This window comes from Microtus ochrogaster (assembly GCF_000317375.1).
Source record: "Microtus ochrogaster isolate Prairie Vole_2 chromosome 14 unlocalized genomic scaffold, MicOch1.0 chr14_random_1, whole genome shotgun sequence".
In the NCBI taxonomy this organism is placed as follows: Eukaryota; Metazoa; Chordata; class Mammalia; order Rodentia; family Cricetidae; genus Microtus; species Microtus ochrogaster.
The window spans coordinates 30,547,455-30,557,991 of record NW_004949096.1 but is presented as its reverse complement, the minus strand read 5'-3'; the positions used below and the strand labels follow the sequence as shown (position 1 = coordinate 30,557,991).

At 39.8% G+C, this 10,537-nt stretch overlaps 1 protein-coding gene across 2 annotated transcripts in view; it reads right to left on the bottom strand.

Moving 5' to 3' along the window:
• Positions 1–10,537, bottom strand: part of Casc4 (cancer susceptibility 4) — an 80,525-nt gene that overhangs the window by 12,293 nt on the left and 57,695 nt on the right. The window lies entirely within an intron of this gene.

Below are 10,537 nucleotides of genomic sequence, written 5' to 3'. Positions count from 1 at the left end.
AAAAAAATAAAAAAATAAAAGCAGAAATGGGGCCAGTGAGATGGCTCAGCAGGTAATGGGCCTTCTGCCATGCCTGATTTCTCTCCCTGATATATAAGAACACACATTCCAAAATGTACAAGTAAACACTCCAGGTACACAAAAATCTAATCCACAAACAGACGAGGGCTGGGAGTAAAGATTAGTGATAGATCACTTGTCTACACTACATCAAGCTATGTGCTCAGTTCCTCAGGCTTGATTGCAACAAAGAAAGCAATAAAAACTTCACAAAACTACTTTAGCATTAAATTTACCTGAATGAAAATTAATATTAAAGGTCAGGAAAGATGACTCTGATGGTAAAGGTACTTGCTACAAAAGTCTGACGACCTGAGTAAAATCCTGGAGCCCAAGGCAAAGATGAAAGGAGAAGAACAACTCCTACAAGTTATCTTCTGCCTCCATACTCTCACCATGGTGCACACGCGTGCATACACACACATTTAAAAAATAAGAAGATCATTATAATCTCCAAATAGGAATGAGGTTAATTTACTAAGGACGTAAAGGAACCTGCAATCAAGCCTGAGGACCTGAATTCCATTCTTAAAAGGCACCCAGTGAGCTGGGCAGTGGTGGTGCATGCCTTTAATTCCAGCACTCAGAAGACAGAGGCAGGTGGATAAGGCCAGCTTGGTCTACAGAGTGAGTTCTAGGACAGTCAAGACTACACAGTGAAACCCTGTCTTGAAGAAAAACAAAAACAAAACAAAATAAAACAAAAAGAAACCAACAACAACCAAAAAGGGAGACAGTGGGAGGAGAAAAGGCAAGTTGTCCTTTGGCTGACATGTATACACTGTAGCAGGTGTATGAACACACATACAATATAAATGTAATCAATATTTCCAATCACTTCTAATTAAAAAAATCACATAGATCTACACACAATTCCCATGTTAGCAGAATATAGCCATAGATCATAAAGTTTTCTATTTCCTTCCTTTCTTCCTTTCTTCCTTTCTTCCTTTCTTCCTTCCTTCCTTCCTTTCTTTCTTTCTTTCTTTCTTTCTTTCTTTCTTTCTTTCTTTCTTTTTTTTTGTGACAGGGTTTCTCTGTAGCTTTGGAACCTGTCCTGGAACTAGCTCTTGTAGAACAGGCTGGCCTTGAACTCACAGAGATCTGCCTGCCTCAGCCTCCCCAGTGCTGGGATCAATGGCGTGCACCACCACTGCCCAGTTAAGTTTTCTATTTCTGCAAAAGATTTTTCAACAAAACATTGTGAACATATAGTTATAGCCCAATAAAAGATCAAACTGCCAAATTTAATAGAAATCTAAGCATTCCTATAAAGTGTGTACTTATGTATCTAATAAACAAGAAGACTTAACCTTACTTTCAATTCCAAATATTCTTCCACCTATTTGGAATATAGTTAAACAAAGAAAAATTAATAATTAAAATCAAATCTGGGCATGACAGTGTACACCTTTAATCTCAGCACTTGGGAGGCAGAGGTGGGCAGATCTTTGTGAGTTCAAGGCCAGCCTGGTCTATAGAGTGAGTTCCACTCAGTGAAACCCTGTCTTGAAAAACAAAACAATTAAAATCATAAATAATATTCTAGTGCTTCCAGACGAAGAACAAAATCAGAATAAATTAGTAAAATATTCTCTCGTTTTTAATTATTTTTAAAAATATGTATGTGTGCACGTGCACATATGTGTGCACCAGCAACGCCTGTGGAGGTCAGAAGATGTTAGATCCTTTGGAGCTGGTGCTGGGAATCAAACTCAGGTCCTCTGCAAAAGTACTAGGTGCTCTTAACTTCAGAGCCTTTTCTCTAGCACCCTCCCCGCCACTGTTTTCCTAAAGATAAAAAGAGTAGTTGAATCTGGAATTCTTCATTTCAGTTAGACTGGCCCACCAGTGAGCCCCTCCACCCTACTGATTAAAAATAAAAACTGAAACAAATATATATACACATATATGGTTTATTCACTTATTTATTTTGAGAAACGGTCTCAGTGTGTGGTCTAGAGCTCATTATGTAAATCAAACTGGCCTGGAACTCACAGAGATCCACCTGTCTATGACTCTGGAGTTCCAGGATTAAAGATGTATACTGCCTTATAATTTTTCAATAAGAGAAAATACAAAAAGTTTAGGGCTAGCCGGGTGGTAGTGGTACATGCCTTTGATCCCAGCACTTGGGAGGCAGAGGCAGGTGGATCTGTGTGACTTCAAGGCCAGCCTGGTCTACAGAGCTAGTTCCAGGACAGCTAGGGCTACACAGAAAAACCCTGTTTAGGGCTAATAATCTTACACCAAAATATATAAAATGAAAACATTAATTGTACATTAAGTATCATTATATATTAAATAAATAAATTCATTGCTTATCTAAAGGAATACAAAATTCAAATACTGATAGAACAACTTTATCAGTGTTTAACAAATGCTTGCTAGACTGGGAGAACAAAAAGTAATACACTCTCACCTACTGATGTTATCATCTTAGCAGAGAAAAGTAAGCAGTCATCACAGGACAAAGTGACATGCTGCATATACTAATGAAAGCATGCTCTGAAGAAGCTCAAGAAGAGAAACTGACTTAGACAAGATAGCACAGACAAAGTTACGACTGTACCAAATATGTGACAGCACAACAGTTTCAAAGTACAAGTAGGTGCTAGCTAAAAACAGCACAAAGACATATTAAAGAGTATTCTACTTCCAAGTAACAGTCTTGGGTTTGGAGCTGCAACTAGGTAATAGAGCACTTGCCTAGCACGTGCACGCACTGGACTCCCCCCGTCCCCCGCTCCTGAGCAGACAACATGTTCCCAAAGCAGCACTTTCAAGTTTTAATGTACATGTAAAAAGAGGTTTAAGTCAGGAACTGCAATCTTCATAGCAATCTGACCGGTGTTGCTCATTGCCACTCACCAACTCTCTGGCAGGATAGAGAGTGTAGCTCTAATAATCCCGTTATTGAAGATTGTTGACAAGGATATAAAAACTTAACAAGGGTATCTGGTTATGAGTGCACACGCCTTTAATTCTACAACTCAGGAGGCAGAGGCAGGCAGATCTCTGTTAGAAGCTAGCCTGGTCTACACAGCAAGTTCCAGGCCAGACAGTTACATGGAGAGACCCTGTCTCAAAAAACAAAAAGCAAAACCAAAACCAAAAAAAACAAAATCCTCCAAAAAACCAAAACCAAAACAACAACAACAACAACAACAACAACAAACCAACAACAAAAAAACTTTTAAAAAAGCTAAAAAAAGAGGGAGAAAAATTTGACAAAGACAAAAACAAATGAGAAAATGATAAGGCTATGGGGCTAATCTTCACTGTCAACTTCACTAGATTCAGAGTCCTAATGAAATATACTTCTAGATGTGTCTAGGACATTTCTAGAAAAGGATTAACTGAAGAGGAAGGACCACCCTGAATGTGGACAGATCCATCCTATGGGCTAGGGTCTCTGAATGAAAAAGAGAAAGCATGCTAGAGAAAGAATGCTAGTACCATTCATCCTTTCTACCTTTTCTGACTGTGGCCATGCCTTCCCTACCATAATGGACTCTGTCACCATGAACTGTGAGTCAAAACAAACATTTCCCTCCTTAAGTTGCTTCTTGCAAGATGGTGTGGTTACGGCAATGAAAGTAACTAATATAAAATACAAAAGGAAGAAAATTACAAGGTAAAACTACACTTTAAAATAAACTTTAGTCATGACTCAATGATGTTCACCCCCTGGCAAACAAACCTGAATGAAAATAATACTGATGACATTCTCTGAGTATAAATAAAAATGGCAGTAAAAGTCATAGATCTACAGATCTTAAGACAGAATTCTTAAAAATTGGACTCTTTAAATAAAGGGGAACTTAACCACAAAGGCCAGTTTTACACTTAAAAGAAAGACATTAGATTTAACATTTTAAACATTATCAGAAATGCTGGTGTGAGTAATCTGAGTTAAGAATCGTGAAGATAATTCTCTAAAATCTTTTCCCACACAGTCAATAAGTATTTTTGCAAATCCTTGTAAAAAAATGTATTGAATGCATGAGCAAATAGTAGCAGAAAGCTACAAAATGAGTAGTGCCATGCACTCACAATGTAGGGAGAGGGGGGTGTCTGTGAAAGGTAAATTATCTACTTAACAATAATAGTTGAAGACACAACAAGGGTTTAGAGAGATGGCTCAATGGATAAAGTGCTTGCTGCATAAGAGTGGAACCCAGAGCTGAGGTTCCCAGCACCTATCTGACAATTACAGGTGAGAACCTGTAATTCTAGCACACAGGAAGCAGAGACAAGATCCCCGAGGCAAGCTAGCCAGTTACACTTGATGTGATTGATTCAGCCTCAGCAAAAAGTAGACAGCGATATAGGAAGACACCTCATGCTAATTTCAGGTCTCCACATGCATGCACATACATGTGTCAATATCCTCATGAACACACATGTATATATACAAGCACATGCAAAAACAAAACACAACGAAAACAAACCTAGTTTGAAATAACAAGAAAAGAGGTAAATATATAATATCAACTATAGTGATATTTTTATTTATGTTTTATAAATAAAGCTTGCCTGAAGACCAGAAGGTAAAACTAAGCCACCAGAGGCCATGCAGTGGTGTCACACACTTTTAATCCCAGGATTTGGGAGACAGAGGCAGATGGAGCTCTGTCAGTTCAAGACCCTACTGGGCTACACAAGATCAATGAAGAAACAAATCCAGGTAGTGGTGGCTCACACCTTTAATCCCGCACTACAGAGGAATATAAACTGGGATAAGATAGGCTTTAGTTTGAGGATTTCTTTCTTTTTTTTTTTTTTTTTGGTTTTTCAAGACAGGGTTTCTCTGTAGCTTTGGAGCCTGTACTGGAACTCCCTTTGTAGACCAGGCTGGCCTAGAACTCACAGAGATCCGCCTGCCTCTGCCTCCCGAGTGCTGGGATTAAAGGCGTGCGCCACTACCGCCCGGCCTAAAAAAATTCTTATAACAACAAAAAAATTTTCAATCTTAAAACTGGGCAGAGGACTTGAATGGACATTTCTCCAAAGAGGACACACAAATGGAACATCAAAAGGAGCTCAGTCTCAAGGGACATAAATCAAAAGCAAAAGAACTGAAGCCTAGGATGCCAGTGCAAAGCCAAGAGTGGGACCACAGCCCTGAAAACAAATAAGAGAAAGAGTTAGAACCCACCACATCTACTGGGGTGACAGCAGAGAGAGAGAGACACACACACACACAGACAGACAGACAAGGAGAGGAAAAAGACTAAGTGTTGCTAGGGGTTAGGGAAACTGTAACTTTTTTTTTTTTTTTTGAAACAGTGTCTCAATGTAGTTCAGGCTGATCTTGAACTCACTATGGAAGCTGAGATTACAAGTGTGCCTCCTGGCTTTATGTGGTGCTGACAAAGAATCAGAGACAGGACAGGGCTTTCTGTATGCCAGGCTAGTGAATGCTAGGCAAGCACTCTACCAACTGAGCCATATCCCCTGCCCTGGAACTCTTCCATATTACAGGGGAAAATGTATTAATAAAATGGTGCAGCTGTTATGGAAAATAGCCTGGCAGTTCCTCAAAAAGCTAAACATAGATTACTGTGTGACTCAGCAATCCCCGTCTAGGTACATACCCCAAAGCAGAAAACAGGTGTTTAGCAAGCCTGTGCATGAAGCTTCATGGCAGTAATCCTCAAAATAGTCAAAAAGTAGAAATAAATCAAGTGTCCACAAATAGGTGAATAAACAAAATGCATCCATAAACTGATTGCTATCTAGCTTATAAAGGAATAAAACAGCGTTGCATGCTACACCACTCAAAGACTCCAAACATGTTAAGCCAGGCATTAAAGGGCACCTTCTCATTTGCTTTGACCTTGAACCTCAGACAGCTCAGACACTGGGCTCACAGGAGTGTACTACCATACTTGGTTTAAGGCCACACATTTCATGATTATATTTATTGAGATATCTACAATACCAGATTAGTGGTTGCCAGGGGCTCTTAGGAGAGAATAGGGAATGACAATTTAATGGGCTCAGGACACTTCTGACTGCTCTTCCAGAGGATGAGGTTTCAATTCCCAGCACCCACATGGAGGCTCACAACTGTGTGTAACTCTGGTTCCAGGACACCCAGAACTCTCTTCTGGCCTCTGAAGGCACCTGCACATACATCTGCACACACTTTACTCCCAAAGTACACATAAATCAAAAAGTCAATCAATTAATTAATTAAAGAAAATACATAATAAGGCCTTCTACCAGGAAAGGCACCAGAGTAGGATAAAGATTCAAAAGTCATTTATTAAAGGGTAATATCTGAGTTATTTTAAAAGATCTGAAGTAAGTATACAGAAATAAACTATAAAATGTTCAGAGTAAGTGGCTTAAAAAAATCAACACAAGTACACCTTTAATCCCAGCACTAGGGAGGCAGAGGCAGGCAGATCTCTGTGAGTTCGAGGCCTGGTCTACAAGAGCTAGCTCCAGGACAGTTAAGTCTGTTACACAGAGACACCATCAGAAAGTGGGGTTAGAGACTAAACCAAGGGTCTTATACAAGCTAGAGAAGTGTGCTACTACTGAGCTATACTTCCAAACCCAACCAAAACACCATGAAGGAAACATTATATTCTTTTTTTAAATTGATATTTATTGAGCTCTACATTTTTCTCTGCTCCCCTCCCTTCCTCTCCCCCCTCCCCTTCAACCCTCCCCCAAGGTCCCAATGCTCCCAATTTACTCAGGAGATCTTGTCTTGGAAACATTATATTCTAAATACCCTAGAAGATAAGTGGGTGTGGACAGAGCACAGGACAACAGATCAGTGACACTGAAAACTGCTCTAAAGAAGAATGTGATGACCTAACAGCTACAAAGCTGATCAAGTAAGTACTTGACTCAGTAATTGCACTCTTTGAATTACACTTGAAGAAACACTCAAAGTAGGAAGAATCAATAATCTAAGGGAAAGCAAACTCATAATCATGACAACTAAAATAAGAAAATATGAAATAATCTAAATAATAAGAGTAAAAGGCACAATGGAATTTAGATATTAAAAACGTATATGTAGACTAGGCAGATACCTCAGAAGGTAAACACATGCTCAAGTGTGAAGACCTGAGCTCAAAACCCCAGGATTCCTGTAAAAGCCAGACACGTAACCCAAGCAATGGTGATCCTGTAGGTAGATGGGAGGCTGAGACAGGTAAGGTCCCAGAAGTTCAAAAGCCAGCTAGTCTGGCATATAAAGTTGAAAACAACATGCCAGTAACTATTCCAAACAAGGTGAAAGGTATGAGCCAGAGGGGAAAGTGAGGCACAAACCCGAAGTGTCCTCTGACCACTTAAGCACTGTGGCATATGGACCCACATTCATACACACAGATGCACATATGCAAAGAAAATATTTGTGTCTCTTTTAATAACAAAACCAAAATTATTGGTTAAGGGGTTGGAGAGATATCTCAGCAGTTAAGATGGATGCTCTTCCAGAGAAATTGGGTTGAAGTCCCAGCACCCAGATGGTGGCTTACAACTGCCTGTAACATGTGTTCCATGGATCTGATACCCTCTTCTGGCCTCCACAGGCACCAGATACATAAGTGGTACATAGACATAGACACAGATGAAACACCCATACACATAAAATAAAAAGTAAGATCAAAGGTATGTAAGAGAGCTGGTGTAGTGGTATACACCTGTACCACCCAGGAAGCTGAGTCTGGAGAGAACTACAAGTTCTAGGTCATCTTGGGCTCTATAGCAAGACCCTGTTTCCATCACCCCACAATGGGCATATAACAAATAACGTCAAGTGAACTAAAACCAGTGCCTGGGGGACTGGAGAGACAATGAGTGGTTTAGAGCACTTGCTACTCTTGCAAAGGACCCAGGTTCAGCTCCCAGCACCAAAACAGTGCCCCACAACTGCCTGTAACTCCAGTTCTAAGAGGCCCAACACTGTCTTCTGGCCTCCAGGGGCACTGCATGTATATGATGCATATACATGCATGTAGGCAAAACACATACATTTTTTTCTTTGAAAAAGTGAGTACAGCCGGGCGGTGGTGGCGCACGCCTTTAATCCCAGCACTCGGGAGGCAGAGGCAGGCGGATCTCTGTGAGTTCAAGACCAGCCTGGTCTACAAGAGCTAGTTCCAGGACAGGCTCCAAAACCACAGAGAAACCCTGTCTCAAAACACCAAAAAAAAAAAAAAAAGGTGAGTACAGTGATTTCAGTTCTTCATAAACATTAATGATACACAGAAAATAATTTATGGCTCAGCAGGGATCCTTCTAAGATAAGTTATAGAGAGTAATTTCCAAGCATTATTTAGAGACATTCTTTAACTACAGATTAATCTACCTATACATCAATACAAATGAGTACTAGAGAAAAATTCTATAGAATCAATGTTATATGAATCTGAGTGACAAATTAAGACACTTTACTTTGTTGTTGTTGTTATTATTGGCTTTTTTGAGCAGAGTTTCTCTGTGTAGCTCTGGCTGTCCTTGAACTTACAGAGATCTTCCTGCCTCGGCCTCCCAAGTGCTGGGATTAAAGGCATATACCACTATGTCCGGTCCTATTTTGTTATATATATATATTTAACATTTAGTGTATGTGTGCATGCATGTTTGCACACATGTGCATGAGTACATGTATGATCTGGCACACGCATGTCAAGATCAGAGGACAGTTTGCAAAAGTCAGTTATCTCTTTTATTCACTGTATGTGTCCTGGGGATCAAACTCGGATCATCATGTTTGTTAGTAAGCACTCGTACTCACTGAGCCATCTTACCTACCAGCCTTGTTATTTTTTTTCCTTCCTTCCTTCTTTCTTTCTTTTTTTTTTTTTGAAAGAATTGCCTGTATCCCAAACTCAACACATACCAAGGATAACCTTGAACTCATACCCTTCTTCCTTCTAAAAGCTGACTTTACAGGTGTACACATCTCCTCTGGTTTATGTGGTGCTGGGAATCAAATCGAGGGCTTCATGTACAATAGGCAAACACTCTATCAACTTATATGTATCCTCAGATTCCCTGATCCCCTTTTTAGACAAGGTTTCATTATGCAGTCCTGACTTGCCTTGAACTCACTAACCCTGGTTAGCTTCAAATTTATGATCCTCCTGTCTCAGTCTTTGAAGTGCCTAGAGGTATAGGTGTTAGCCACCAGGACCAGTTCTTTAAATCTCTTGTTTAATGTTATCCTCTGTCCTTGTTGAGATAATTGTTTTCAGGCTGTGATGCTTAATATTGTCAACTTGATAGGATCTAGGATCACTGAAGAGACTAGCCTCTGGCAAGTCTGTCCAGGGTTATCTAGATTAGACTAATTAAAGTTGCAAGATCCACTCTAAATGTGGGTGCTGTCACTCAGGGGTTGGGATCCCAGACTGAATAAGAAGGAGACAGGGAGCTGAGCAAGAGCACTCAGCACTCTGCTTCTTGCCTGAGGATGCACTGTGCCCAGCTACCTCAAGCTCCTGCTGACATGCCTTTCCCAACTTGATGAGTCGTACCTTAAACTGTGAGCCAGTAAGTTCTTCCTTAAAGTGCTTTCTGCAGGTATTTTGTCACAGAAGTGAAACAAGTAACCAACACACAGCTAATTCCACAGTGCGGCTTAAGAAAAGATTTTTTCCCAACATATTTAAGATATTAGCTATAGTCTTACAAATAAAACATTATTATTTTAATCAATATGCACAAATATGCTTTAAATATTAAAGGAAAGCCAAGTAATATCCAAACTACATTTTCACATATACATCCATATAAGTAGCTGTTAGAAGACAGAAGTACTTGAATAAATTATATATGCTGTCCAGTTCTCAACACATATGCAACCTGTGTGCAAACAACACTATGGTTCTGGAACAGGGGCTATCATAACTGGAGCTTTTAAGCATTCTGTCAACTTAGAATTGGAGGGGAGAAGCCATTAAACAAAAATGGAATGGAAAGCACAGTTTAAGAACAGCTCCTACAGTAAATTCTCTGCTACCATGGGTTTTACTTATAGGTCCCATTGAAATGTTAACTTGCCAAAATCAATGTCTCTGAAGTAACTAAGCATACTTCATTCCACAGCACTACTGTTCATACCTACATAAGGCAGAAACAACTGGAGGGGGTGGAGGAGGGAGCCATATTGAGCTTCCCTCTACAGAAGCCTCACCAGGTGCCTGTTCTCCCCAGAATATGCCACTTTTCAAAACTACTTTCTGCCCCTCCTAGTCAAAGTTTTCAATCATTAGACTCCCAAAATGAATTTTCCTTATTTCTCAAAAAAAGTTTAAATGCAAAGAACTAAGCATATATTAAGAAATCAACTCACCTGACATTTATTAATAATGGTGACTGTGATAAGACTTTATAATTTTCTTAGATTAGTTTCTATCTGTTGTGCTTTCCTGTCCCTTTAAGGGACAAGCCACGCCCATTCCCCTCCCCATCCGCTGAGGCAGGCTGATCTTCAGCTTCC